The following is a 12910-nucleotide window of genomic DNA, read 5'->3' on the forward strand; positions in this document are numbered from 1 at the left end:
TATTTTAGAAAAATGATTTAGTGCCATTTTGCAACAAATGTATGGTAGTTCCTTCAAAAAAAACACATTTTGGTCACTCAGAAAATGGAAAATGGTTCTTTTGAGCAAAGAAAATGAAAACCTCCCGAATCAACATTGTTTGTCATCCCTAAATACACACATGTACAAAATATTGGTTTATTTGAACTAACTATAAGAGGCTAAATGTTTGCCTGAATAAGAGGGTACAAACTATAAGAGAAAAAAATGCTTAATGCTGATTGGTGGAACCAGCTGTGGCATGGATCAATGACATGGCAAACATCAGTCCATCCATCCATCCGTCCGTCCATCCACCCCTCCGCTCTCTCTCTCTCACACAGCAAACCCCTCTCTCTCTCGCACAGCTAACCCTAGCGACCCACCTCTCCCCTCCCCTCGCGCAGCCGCCACCACGCCTTCTTCCTATCCCGATTCCCACCCACATCGCCGCCGCTGCCGCCAGCCTACGCCCTCCCCCCACACCGCCGCCGTGAAACCCCCTCCTCACCTTCTCTCCCCGGTCGAGCAGCAGCAGGTCAGGCGGAGGCGGTAGCCAGATCTGCCGCGTTGCTTCCGGATCCGCGCCCTCCCCACCCCCGATTCATCTCCAATCCTGTCGTCGACACCCAACCCCACCCCCATCGGCGACCTCCCCTAACCCCATCACCACCGGCGACTTCCCTCCCTTGCTCCTCAACCCAACCCAACCCCGATTTGATTCAGTTCAGAGACGAATCCCCTCCCACATCACTGCCACCGCCACACACTGCCGATCCCCTCACATCCAGCCAGTGGCCATGGCCTCCGGTATCTCCCCGACAGTCGCCACTCCCGTACCCTCTCTAGTCCCCTCCCCTCCCCTGCCCTCACCAGAAGAGGAAGAGAAGAGGGTCAGGCGGATCAGGCGGCCGCCATGGCGCGACCAGATCCGCCACGGTTTCCCCGCGCGTTGTCCACGGGCTCGACTCCAGGGACTGGGTCATGGTCTGCGAGGCCCTCAACGACGCGTGCCGCCTCGCCATCCACCACCCCGCCCTCCTCGTCCCCATCCTGTAAGTTCTTTGATCCCCTCTGTCATTGCTGCTCTTGGCTTCTGTTTTGGCGAATTCCGTTGGGGATCTGACCCGAGAATCGATCGTCCATCCGCGGGTGCTGATTGGCAGGGAGAAGGTGGTGCTGATTGGCAGGGTGAAGGCGGTTGCTGATTGGCAGGGTGAAGAACCCGCGCAGCGCCGTGCTCAAGACCTCCGTGATGGCATGCACGGACGTCTTCACGGCCTTCGGCAACCTCTCCTTGAGCAGCAGCTGTAGCAGCAGCTTGTCCAAGCCGATGCAGTTGGAGTTCATATATATTTCTCCAAAAATTATACTCTCACTGTGTAGAATCTTTTGGGCCTGAATCGTTGGTTGAGTTTAGGTCAAAAGCATCTGTATGCCAATAGTTTTGATGTTGTTTTGTGCTATATACTTCAGGGAACAGTTAACTCATTAATTAAGATGTCGAGGTACTATCAACTAGATCTGTTCACACACATACTTTAGTAACCAGCTCCATTAATCATCTGATCAGCTATGTAAACTAATCACTGAACCTGGAAATTATGTGCTTTGATAGAACACGGAAACTAATCAAATGCAGAAGAGTTGTTTCAGTTTGAGTTCTGTTTGAAATGTTACAACTTCAGAATTCTGGGAACTTTCCATAAAGTTTGCATCAGTTTAGTGGGTTCACCTATATTATGTTGTTGGAACCTAGTTCATGATGAACTGATTTAACTCTCTACTGGAATATTATTGTTTTCTTTATGGGAGGAATATAGTGTATTAGTTGATGTAAATTTGTTTGGGTTCAGACCTATGCTTCCTCCACTGTTTTGTAGAGTTGGCTAATTTTAGATGCTGCATAATAACCTTTAAGGTTGTGGCCAATTTTAGATGCTGCATAATAATCTTTATACTGCATAATAAAAAATTGTACCGAAGATGAATGGTCGATTAGTTTTAGCTTCAAGCCATTTTAGTATATTCTTTGTACATGTGGCCTGTGGGTATAACTAGTTTGCTGTAGTTCATCCGTGATGTCCAGTAGCTATGAGATCCGAGGGATGCCGACCATTCGAGCCACTTAACTTATTCAGCTTTCACTCTACAATCTTGCTAATTTAAAGTCACTAGGGGGCTTTCCCCAACTGTCCATAGGCCCTAAAAAAACTTATTCAGCTTTGGCCATCCTCATTTGCTATGCTAGGTATAATGTAAACTCTCTTCTGAATTTGATTTGTACCAGTTTGACTTTCCTAAGTTTCTTTTCTTGTTAGCAGAGCTTACACTATCTTTCTATAGGTGCCGCCGGATTCGAGGGTGGTGCCCGAGCCTCCACTGGAGCATGGATCAGCCGTGCAGGAGGTGGAGCTCCACATGGATCACGACTTGGTCGTTGTGGGGGCCTGGACCATCAAGCTCGCGGGCGAGATGGACGGCCTCGACAACGGAGGCGCGCGTGAGATCCTGGGGTTGACCAATCCATAGGGTGCCACATCTTCCCTCTGGGTCGCCTGATGTAGCCATACTGTCGCCGGATCTCCTCCCCCCTCTCTCTGTGTGTTTTTCTGTCAATAGCTAGTAGCATAAGTTGGAGCTGGCTGTACCAGGAACTTAATCTGCATTTATTCAACTAGATCAAGTACAAGTACATTAGTTCGTAATCTGCTATTAATACATCTCCTATTCATAAATTTCCTGAAGTAGTGCATGCATATATTTAGGTGCTGGTTAATTAGAAAATGGATGTGATTTCTAACTTGATTGCTGTAGGCTACAAGATATATCTTTGTTGGTTCATCTTGCTGTAGAATATGCCCCTGTTCATTCATTTATGTGTATTGCTATTTACCTCTGGTGACATGTGAGAAGCACTCATCTATATGTTTATATTTTGAGCAGCTGGGTACAACTACAGTTGCAGAATCATCCATCCAAATTTTGGGAGGATGGCATAAAAGATTAGATAACCCATGCTTTTGAAATCATGGTAAGCTTCACAAGCTTGTAAGGTGTTTTCTGTTTTCAAGCGACTTTACATCAAGTTACTGTTTCTCAACTGAAATTCTAGACTGTATAGCTCTTTATTGTTCTCTCCACTTATTTGTACAGCCAAGGATGCTTACTTAACTGTATAGCTCTTTATTGTTCTTTTCCAGGTATTCTATTTATGCTCCATCCCGAAATCTATTGTGCACTGCCAAGTCCATGAGGCGAAGCACTCACTGCTTGACCATTTCTTTACTGAACTGGGAGCAACAGAGGCAAGATATTCGAAACAAGTTGAAGTCCTTTCGATTCTTGATTTCTAGCATACACATGCAACCTGATTGGTGATGTTACTGTAGATATGATGGCAGTGCTTACTATTTTTTGATTTGATGCATGTTACCTTCGTTTTTGTCTATGCCTTCTTTAGTGTTTTGCCAGCTAACTAGTCTATTGGTCGTTTTGAAATATGAAGATGTTGCATGTAAGCACTATTGCTGGCAATTTGGCACATCATATTAGTCTTATCCCATGTTTTGTCACTAGCATACACTACAATCCCTTGTTCTGTCACTAGCATACACTACAGTTTTATTAAAAGGGGGGCATATCATTTGCCCTATATAATAGTGCTGATTTTGCGCTGATATGAACTTACAACAGTATTACATTGTAGTGTTTTCTACATGTTGTTGTATCACTAGTTTCATGCTGCCTTCTCATTTGAACCTATTACTTGTTTTTGTTTTTATCCTTGATTAGTATCAATTGTTGTATTGTAGACTTAAAATTGTGGTGGTTCCTCCTTTACAGAAGCTCAAGTGTGAAGTCGTGAAGTGTGAAGCAAGTGTGAAGCCGTGAAGTGTGATGCCAAGTGTGAAGCCGTGAAGTCCAACTCATTGTAGCATATCTGTGTTGTAAAGATTGTAATAGATTTATTTAGTGGTATATTTGATGAATTTTATGTGTTCTTTGTTCTATTTGAACTATTGATTATGTATGTGATTTGAAAACTTGTGAAATGGAAACCTGTCCAGTGGGGCCACTTATGAAAATAATTTGTCAAATTTGTACATTTCTGACATGTGGGAGCAATTTGAGAGATGAAACTGACAAGTTGGACCCATCTGACTAGTGGGACCAGCTTGAATATATAATGGTTGAAAATACAAAATCAGTAGACTAAAAGGCCATGGCCCAGAAAATAAAAAGGCCGAATCAATGGCCCAAAGCCCATGTAGCTAGCGAAAATTACCAGGAAAAATAAATATTAAAAAGGCCGAATTGTTGGGCTCGGCCCATGTAAAACGCTGAATCGGACCGGGCTGATTCTTGTGCCACATCAGCTTGCCATGCTGGATGCCTACGTGGCCTGAGGAGGTTGCTAGTGACCAAAAATTTGGTAGTGGAACCAACGACCTTTTACATATCACAAAGAAGGTCACTAATTTCAGTTTACGACTGCCAGCTTTTGACCTTCTGTTTTTGGTCACAAAAAGGTCGCAAATGAAAAACTATGACGTTTCAGCGGCCAATAGTGAGGGTCACAAGTTGACATATTTCTTGTAGTGGATGGAGCCGTCACTGTCACCACAATGGCACTTTATTTTAGTGGAACTGCACAAAAGGATAAGAAAATTATAGTTGCACCTTACATGAGCCAGACATCCAACCTTAATGTTGCTCAATTTTTGTGCAACTACTAAAGAAGAACCTGCCAGCTCACAAGAGCAAGTACTTCTTGCTAGCTGAATGATACAATTTTTACTTCATTTCAGGTGAACTGCAGAAAAAGTGGCATGAATTGAATCATCGAGTGGAGCTGCAGGTTGACTTCCAATAGTGCCAGTATTATAGTAATCATGCTCTTTATTATCTGTGCTGTGCAAACAGGAATACTCAACTACAGATGTTGTGACGGTCAATAGCATTCGCCAAGTTCTTCGATTGTATGACATGGCTAGCCAAGATGGATTTAATCCCGATATTCACTTTATCAAAAGGCTCTAATGGGTTGGTTCTGAATCTTGCAAGCTGGGAATCAGTGAGATGTGTAGCCATCTTTGTTGTACTTATTATTTGAATCTTATTTGTTGATTCTGAATCTTGCAAGCTGGGAACCAATGAGATGTGTAGGCATCTTTGTTGTACTTATTATTTGATCTTATTTGTTGGTTTTGAATCTTGCAAGCTGGGAATCAATGAGATGTGTAGGCATCTTTGTTGTACTTATTATTTGGATCTTATTTGTTGGTTCTGAATCTTGCAAGCTAGGAAACAGGGCATGATGATGCAGAGGACAACAACCATAACAAACAGTTCAAACTTGGTAGTATTATCTTTGTGAAAGTGCAACAAATGTGCTGATCGTGTGCGTCCTGAGAATAATAATTCTAATTGTTGTGCATGTTGATCCTGTGGCACTAATAGAACGAGCGAATGCATTGCTTGTTTTAAGTATAAATTTCTATTAAAGCTAATTAAATTTAAGTAAAGTGACCACTAACTCCTGTTATTATAGTTCCAATACAGACCCGCTCGTGAACCGACGTGTGGCTGAGGGTGCATCTTCTGCCAGGCGTGCAGCGGACGAGGGAGGGGTAGTAACTGTTGTTGCCTGTACACACTCAGCTTACTGTTGAATCCAGTTCCCCAAGAGCTGAAAAACGAACTGCTGCCGCCGCCTACACACTCGTTCACTCGAAGAGACTCCAATGGCGATCCGAGGGGTGAGCCTGCTGGATATGGACTTCAGCAAGGAGTTCCCCTTTGAGTTCGTCGTTCAGTCCTATGGCTGCACCAAGTTGAATGTGATGTACACCAACGATATGGACTCGGTGAAGTTCTGCCTCGCCTCAGTCCTATGGCTGCACCAGGTTCTGGAGCATTCGCCCATTTCATCGGCAGCGCCGACTGCACCTTCGCTATGGTGGAGAGAAGGAAGAACGTGACGATTCGGCCATCTGGTGCAACAAGCTTGTCGACATCCAGAAGCAATACAAGATCATCAGCAACGGGCAGGAGAAGGACTCCGTGGTTGACCTCGCTGAGACCATCATCGACCCCTGATACGCCAACATGAAAGAAGACGACCTGAACATGTGGGAGGTACCTCTGAATCTAGCCTACATAACCTACGCGGACAAGGACGCATACGCATGCTACGACATGTACAGGCAGATCTTGGACATGAGGGCGTGTCTGCTTGCCATAACCGACGAGTACACGGACAGCCGCAGCGTCATGATCAAGCGTGCCAGGAAGGTCTAGATGTTGTACTTTATCTGTTTATAAGCACCTTTATCATCCGAGTGTTTCATGCATTAGCCTATGTGTCGTAGTTATCTGTTTTGTCCGAAATATTTCTTTTAAGAACCCATTAACCTGATTGCTTTTTTTAGTGGCTATTTGCTTATGTATGTAAACTAGTTCACTCGGCTGCCGTGCTTTGAATCTCCTTCCTCCCAACATATTCCCCTCCTCAGGTGGACCCAGCAGGTCTCTGAATTTTCTCCCACTTTCTTTTTCGATGTAAACCGAGTTTTCTCCCAGTACTTTCCCCTAGAACCAACTCAACTGTCCCACGTCTAGCCTAAAAAAGAATAATACCCCACGTACTATTAACTCATCAAATTAAAATGATATTTTATTTCGTAAGTTGAAAGTTCTTACAAAATAATAATAATAATTGTTTATATATAACTTGGCAACTTAACTCCTAGTGATTGCGTACATAAGCTTGCAAAGATTTTACTGACGTGCAATTATGTGTTTATGTTTTTATAACATTTCTCCGTCTAGCCCAACATGATATTTTCACCCAGCCCAGCAAGTCCGCGGATTTCGAGAAAAATGCAAATGGGATTTAAACGGGCTGCATAGATGCTACATCATTGTTTCACCCAGCCCACCAAATGGACTAAAAAAATGGACTGGCTGACATGTGGGCCAGTAGGTCGAAGCCTAAGAAGGCGTTGGATTTACATCCAACGACTGGCATTCTTCTTCAATGTCTCGTCTTCTTCCCCCAGTGCTGCCGGAACCGCATGCTCCAGCCTTCGGCGTCCAACGGCGTTGTTTTGCGCTCCTCAGCGAAACTCTACCCCGCCGACGGCCAGGCCATTCCTCCACTCCGCACCTCCTATTATTCTCTGCCGAGTGTCGGCCCACCCCGCACCCGAACCAGTCAAGTTTCCCACTCCTCTCCGTCTGCGACTTCATTTTCGCGTCTTCCCCATCTCCGGGTCGTTCCAGTCTGGGGCCTCGCCGTCGTCCACCACCTCGGTGCGCTCGGCGCGGCGTGGTCAACATACGAGAGTCATCGGAAGAGGACTGTACGTGGAGAGCCTGACGGCTGGGACCCACGAGGTCCATGGTCGCACACAAGGAAAGTTCCTCCTTATTACGCACTGTACGTGCACTGTACGTGGGAAGGGCTTCTGTATTTCGCGAAAAAAAGTTCCCCCCGCTGACAGGTCGGACCCACCAGCTATATCTTCGCACGCAAGGAAGTGCCTCCTTATTACGCACCAAAAAATGAATACCCCCTGCTAGCTGGGACCCACCATAGTGGGTGGCTGACTTGTGGGCCTACTAAGTTGACGAGGACGGAGGGCTTTGTCAACTTAGTCAATATGAACGATTCTAGCTCCAGTGACCGTACGATGTCCATCCAACGGCCATAGTGCTTCTTCAACCTCTGGTCTTCTTGCTCCAGCCGCCCAAAGCAGCGCCGGTCGTGCCATGTGCTCCTGCCTCTCGTGGCCGGCTGTGATGCCGCGGAGGCCTCACCGCCCCCTACTACTCCCACCGCTGGCCCAAGGTATCCCTCTACTGACCCACACCCCCTGTTATTCTGCGGCGACGGCAGCCTCACGCCGCAGCCGAACCAGTGAACCCTCGTACTCCTCTCCGCGTGGGCATCCACTGCGCGTCTTCCCCGGCTCCGCGTCGTCCCCTTCCTAGGCCTCGCCATCGTCCACTGCCTTGGTGCTCTCAGCGCGGCGTGGTCAATGTGGTCAACGACCGACTTCCATCGGAAGAGTACTATACGTGGAGAGGCTGAAAGCTGGGTCCATGGCCACAGCCCAGTTTTTTTGTGATTTGCCAAGTAAGTCGCTTTGTCAGGCCTGTTGGGCTGCAAATCTTTCAAGACGAGGAGAGCTTCATTTGGCTGGCCGAGAAAATGGCCTATCAGTAATGAGAAATGGGCTGTACATTTTTAAAACACATCAAACCGGCAATTAGTTTGAAATATATTTTTTTCATTTTGAGATTTTAAATTACATTAATTTTTATGCGTGGAGAATTTGTTGGATTTTATATTGATATACATTTATTTTTAAAATCAGTTTGAATGTGAGTCGAAATTTCGGGATTAAAAACAGTTCGGACCGCACCGAAATATGCAAAATTTTGTATAATTTTTTAACCGTGACCACAATATGGGCTGTAATGCTAACAAAAAGAGTATGGGCTCCAAAAAAAACCTTAAGAATTAGCAAATGGGCTGTAAATTATTAGAAATAATGGCAGATGGGCTGTATGCTGTTTTCCACAGATTTGAGGCTTTCCTAAAAAAAGGTTGACGCACAAGCAGTGACTGTTGGATGTCCATCGAACGACCGTCGTGCTTCTTCAATCTCTGCTCTTCCTGCTCCAGCCGCTCAAACAAGCGCCGGCGGGACTACCTGCTCCCTCCTCCTCGCGGCCGGCTGTGCTGCCGCGCATGCCTCACCGCCCCACCGTACTCCCATCGCTGGCCTAGCCATCCCTCTACTCACCCACACCTGCTGTTATTCTCCTACGACGGCAGACGAACCAGTAAACCCTCGTACAGTCGTACTCCCCTCCGCGTGGGAAACAACTGCTGAGTCTTCCCTGCCTCCGTGTCGTTCCCTTCCTAGGCCTCGCCGTCGTCCACCGCCCTGGTGCTCTCGGCGCGGCCTGGTCAACATGGTCAACGACCGACATCCACTGACTGTACGTGGAGAGGCCGACAGCTGGGTCCACGGCCGCACGCAAGGAAATGCCTCCTTATTACGCGCAAAATAATGATTCCTCCACCTGACATCAGGGACCCACCGGAAGGGCCTCTGTATTTCGCGAAAAAAACATTACCGCCGCTGACAGCTCGGACCCACCAGCTATATCATCGCACGCAAGGAAGTGCCTCCTTATTACGCACAAAAAAATGAATACTCCCCTGTTAGCTGGGACCCAGTATAGTGGCAGGCTGACTTGTGGGCCTACTAAGTTGACGGGGACGGAGGGCTTTGTCAACTTAGTCAATATGCACGATTCTAGCTCCAGTGACCGTACGATGTCCATCCAATGGCCGTAGTGCTTCTTCAACCTCTGGTCTTCTTGCTCCAGCCGCCCAAACCAGCGCCGGTCGTGCCTCGTGCTCTTGCCTCCTGTGGCCGGCTGCGATACGGCGGAGGCCTCATCGCCCCCTACTACTCCCACCGCTGGCCAGGCTATCCCTCTACTCACCCACACCCCCTGTTATTCTGCGACGACGGCAACCTCACACCGCAGCGAACCAGTGAACCCTCGTACTCCTCTACGCGTGGGAATCCACTGCCGCGTCTTCCCCGGCTCCGCGTCGTCCCCTTCCTAGGCCTCGCCATCGTCCATCGCCCTGGTGCTCTTGGCGCGGCGTGGTCAACGTGGTCAAGGAACGGCTTCCATCAGACATGGACTGTACGTGGAGAGGCTGACAGCTGGGTCCACGGCCGCAACAAGGAAGTGCCTCCTTATTACGTGCAAAATAATTATTCCTCCACCTGACAGCGGGGACCCACCGGACGGGCCACCATATTTCACGAAAAAAATGTTTGCCCCTGACTTCTGGGACCCACCAGCTACATCTTCGCACGCAAGGAAGTGCGTCTGGGCAAAAAAAAAACGATTCGCCCCCTGACTGCTGGGACCCACCAGCTACATCTTCGCAGGCAAGGAAGTGCCTGACAGTCGGGGCCCACCTGGTCGAAGCGTACGTAGCGTTGTCATTCTGGTCGCGAACGTGTACGTACATATATACTGGTGGATGTAGAGGCACGCACGTGTCGTAGTAGAGGCGCGTACGTGTCGTAGTAGAGGCGCGCACGTAGCATGTACACGTACGTACAGCGGCCAGGGTGCAAGAAAGAAAATACGGCCACGTATGTGTACATACGGGCGGGGTCTCGAACGCCTACTCGCGCATACGTATGGCCAGGGCTCGTGTACATGGCTGGGTCGGAACGGAGAAACAACGTCGTTGTCGTGTTCATGGGGAGGCAACGGAATGTGTCGTGTTCATGGGGAGGCAACGGAATGCGTCGTGTTCATGGGGAGGGGTGTGGCGTACCGCAAAACGGAGGAAACAAACCTCCTACGGTCGAAACGGGGGTCCTGTTGATCGGGAGGAGTGTGGCATACCGCAAAACGGAGGAAACGGACCTCCTACGGTCGAAACGGGGGTCCTGTTGATCGGGAGGGGTGTGGCGTACCGCAAAACGGAGGAAACGGACCTCCTACGGTCGAAACGGGGGTCCTGTTCATCGGGAGGGGTGTGGCGTACCGCAAAACGAACGAAACAGACCTCCTATGGTCGAAACAGGGGTCCTGTTGATCGGAAGGGGTGTGGCGTACCGCAAAACGGACGAAACGGACCTCCTACGGTCGAAACGGGGGTCCTGTTCATCGGGAGGGGTGTGGCGTACCGCAAAACGGGACTCCATGGGATACTGTTCATCTCCACCGTCGACCTCCTCCAGCCTCCACGGGCTACCGTTGACCTCCTCCAGCATCCACGGGCTCCTGTTCATCCAGCCTCCACCGCGCGCTACTCCACCGGCTACTGTTCAACCACCCCTCCACCGTCTACTGTTCATCCAGCCCTCCACACCACGGGGTCCTGTTCATCCAGAGGCAACGCCACCGCTCGCTGTTCATCCAACCCCCCCCCCCCCAACGCTCACCGTTCATCCCAGAGGCAGCATCGATCAGCTTCAGTTAGCAGCAGTAGCGAAGGAATCGATCGATCGGGTTCAGTTAACAGCCATCGATCGATCGCTCGGGTTCAGTAACGCGTAGCCTGCAGTGCAATCGCTCGGGTTCAGTTAGAGCCCAACGCCACGCTCGGGTTCAGTTAGAGCCAACGCCTCGCACACACGCGCGTACGTGTACAAGAGAAACGCGCATCGCTCGGCCCCCGACCTCCCACCGTAACCGGGAACTCGCCGAAATTTTCCTCGCCCTCGCTTCTACCATGGTTTTTTCCGTCATGGACGGCCCAAAGAATGTCATGCAGCTGTGTCTCCGGCCCGCCCAGGACGAAAATCCCATTTTCTGTCATGATTTTTTGTCATAGAAGTAGGAGCCCACCACATCTATGATGATACCGGGTTTTGTCACAATTATCGTCATAGAAGTGTCATATGTATGACAAATTTTTTTTTGTTCGGCCCGAAATGTCACGGATGCGTCTTTTTTTTGTAGTGAAACAACTGTCGGTCTCCAACTTCATCCCACATCAACGGTGTACGGCATCTTCTTCCATACAGGGCTTCGAAAGGTGCCATCTTCAAACTGGCCTGGTAGCTGTTGTTGTAAGAGAACTCCGCGTAGGCAAGTTGTCATCCCAACTAGATCCGTAATCTAGCGCACAAGCTCTCAACATGTCCTCCAGAATCTGATTGACTCTCTCAGTCTGTCCATCTGTCTGCCGGTGAAAAGCTGTACTGAATTCTAGCCTGGTTGCCAAAGTCTGGTGCAGCTGGTGCCAAAATTTTGAATTAAACTGTGTTCCTCTATCTGATACGATGGTCCTCGGAACTCCGTGCAGACATATGATCCTGGTCATGTATATCTTGGCCAACTTCGCACTTGTATAAGTGGTTTTCACTGGGATAAAGTGGGCTACTTTGGTCAAGCGATCCACTACTACCCAGATAGAATCATATCCCGATCGGGTCCCGGGTAATCCGGTGATAAAATCCATGCCAAGCTTATCCCACTTCCATTTGGGTATCGACATAGGTTGCAGTAATCCTGCCAGCTTTTGATGTTCTGCCTTCACTCTCTGACATACATCACATATGGCTACATACTCGACAATATCCTTCTTCATACCAGTCCACCAGAAATGCTCCATCAAATCCAAATACATCTTGGTGTTTCCGGGGTGTATTGAGTATGGCGAGTCATGAGCTTCCTGTAGTATCAACTTCCTGATCTCTGCATTATTGGTCACATATATACGGTCCTCAAACCATAAGGTGTCGTACTCATCCTCACGAAAACCTTTGGCTTTTCCTTCCCCCATTTTCTCCTTTATTTCGGCAATCTCCTTATCATCCTTCTAAGCTTCTCGAATCTTCCCCAACAATGTAGACTAAACTTCCATTGCTGCAACATAACCTCTAGGAACAATCTCCAAATGTAGCTCCCTGAGATCCTTGGCTAACTCCTTTGGCATCCCTCCGCTTACGAGGGTGTTAACATAACTCTTACGGCTCAAAGCGTCTGCTATGACATTGGCCTTGCCTGGATGATAGTGCAACTTCATGTCATAATCCTTTATGAGCTCCAACCATCTCCTCTGCCTGAGGTTAAGCTCCTTCTGTGTGAAGATGTACTTCAAACTCTTGTGATCCGTGTACACATCGCAACGGTTTCCAATGAGAAAATGTCTCCAGGTCTTGAGCGCATGCACCACAGCTGCTAACTCCAAATCATGCGTGGCATAATTCAACTCATGCGGTTTCAGTTGTCGTGAGGCATACGAAACAACTCTTCCGTCTTGCATAAGTACTCCTCCAAGTCCTAAGCGAGAGGCGTCGCAATACACTTGGAAATCCTTGCGTATATC

The 12910-nt window shown here is 48.2% G+C and overlaps 1 non-coding gene across 2 annotated transcripts; it reads left to right on the top strand.

Moving 5' to 3' along the window:
* The first annotated feature begins 280 nt into the window (after positions 1 to 280).
* LOC109738251 (uncharacterized) lies at positions 281 to 4106 on the top strand. Of its 2 annotated transcripts, none has more exons than XR_006669795.2 (5): positions 281 to 1073; positions 1185 to 2581; positions 2965 to 3052; positions 3222 to 3326; positions 3865 to 4106. It is a non-coding gene; the product is annotated as an uncharacterized protein (transcript). The 2 variants fall into 2 exon arrangements; XR_006669796.2 differs by having other exon boundaries at positions 344 to 1073; positions 1185 to 2551.
* The last annotated feature ends 8804 nt before the right edge of the window (positions 4107 to 12910 follow it).

The sequence above is a fragment of the Aegilops tauschii genome, chromosome 2, assembly GCF_002575655.3.
Source record: "Aegilops tauschii subsp. strangulata cultivar AL8/78 chromosome 2, Aet v6.0, whole genome shotgun sequence".
NCBI classification, from domain to species: domain Eukaryota; kingdom Viridiplantae; phylum Streptophyta; class Magnoliopsida; order Poales; family Poaceae; genus Aegilops; species Aegilops tauschii.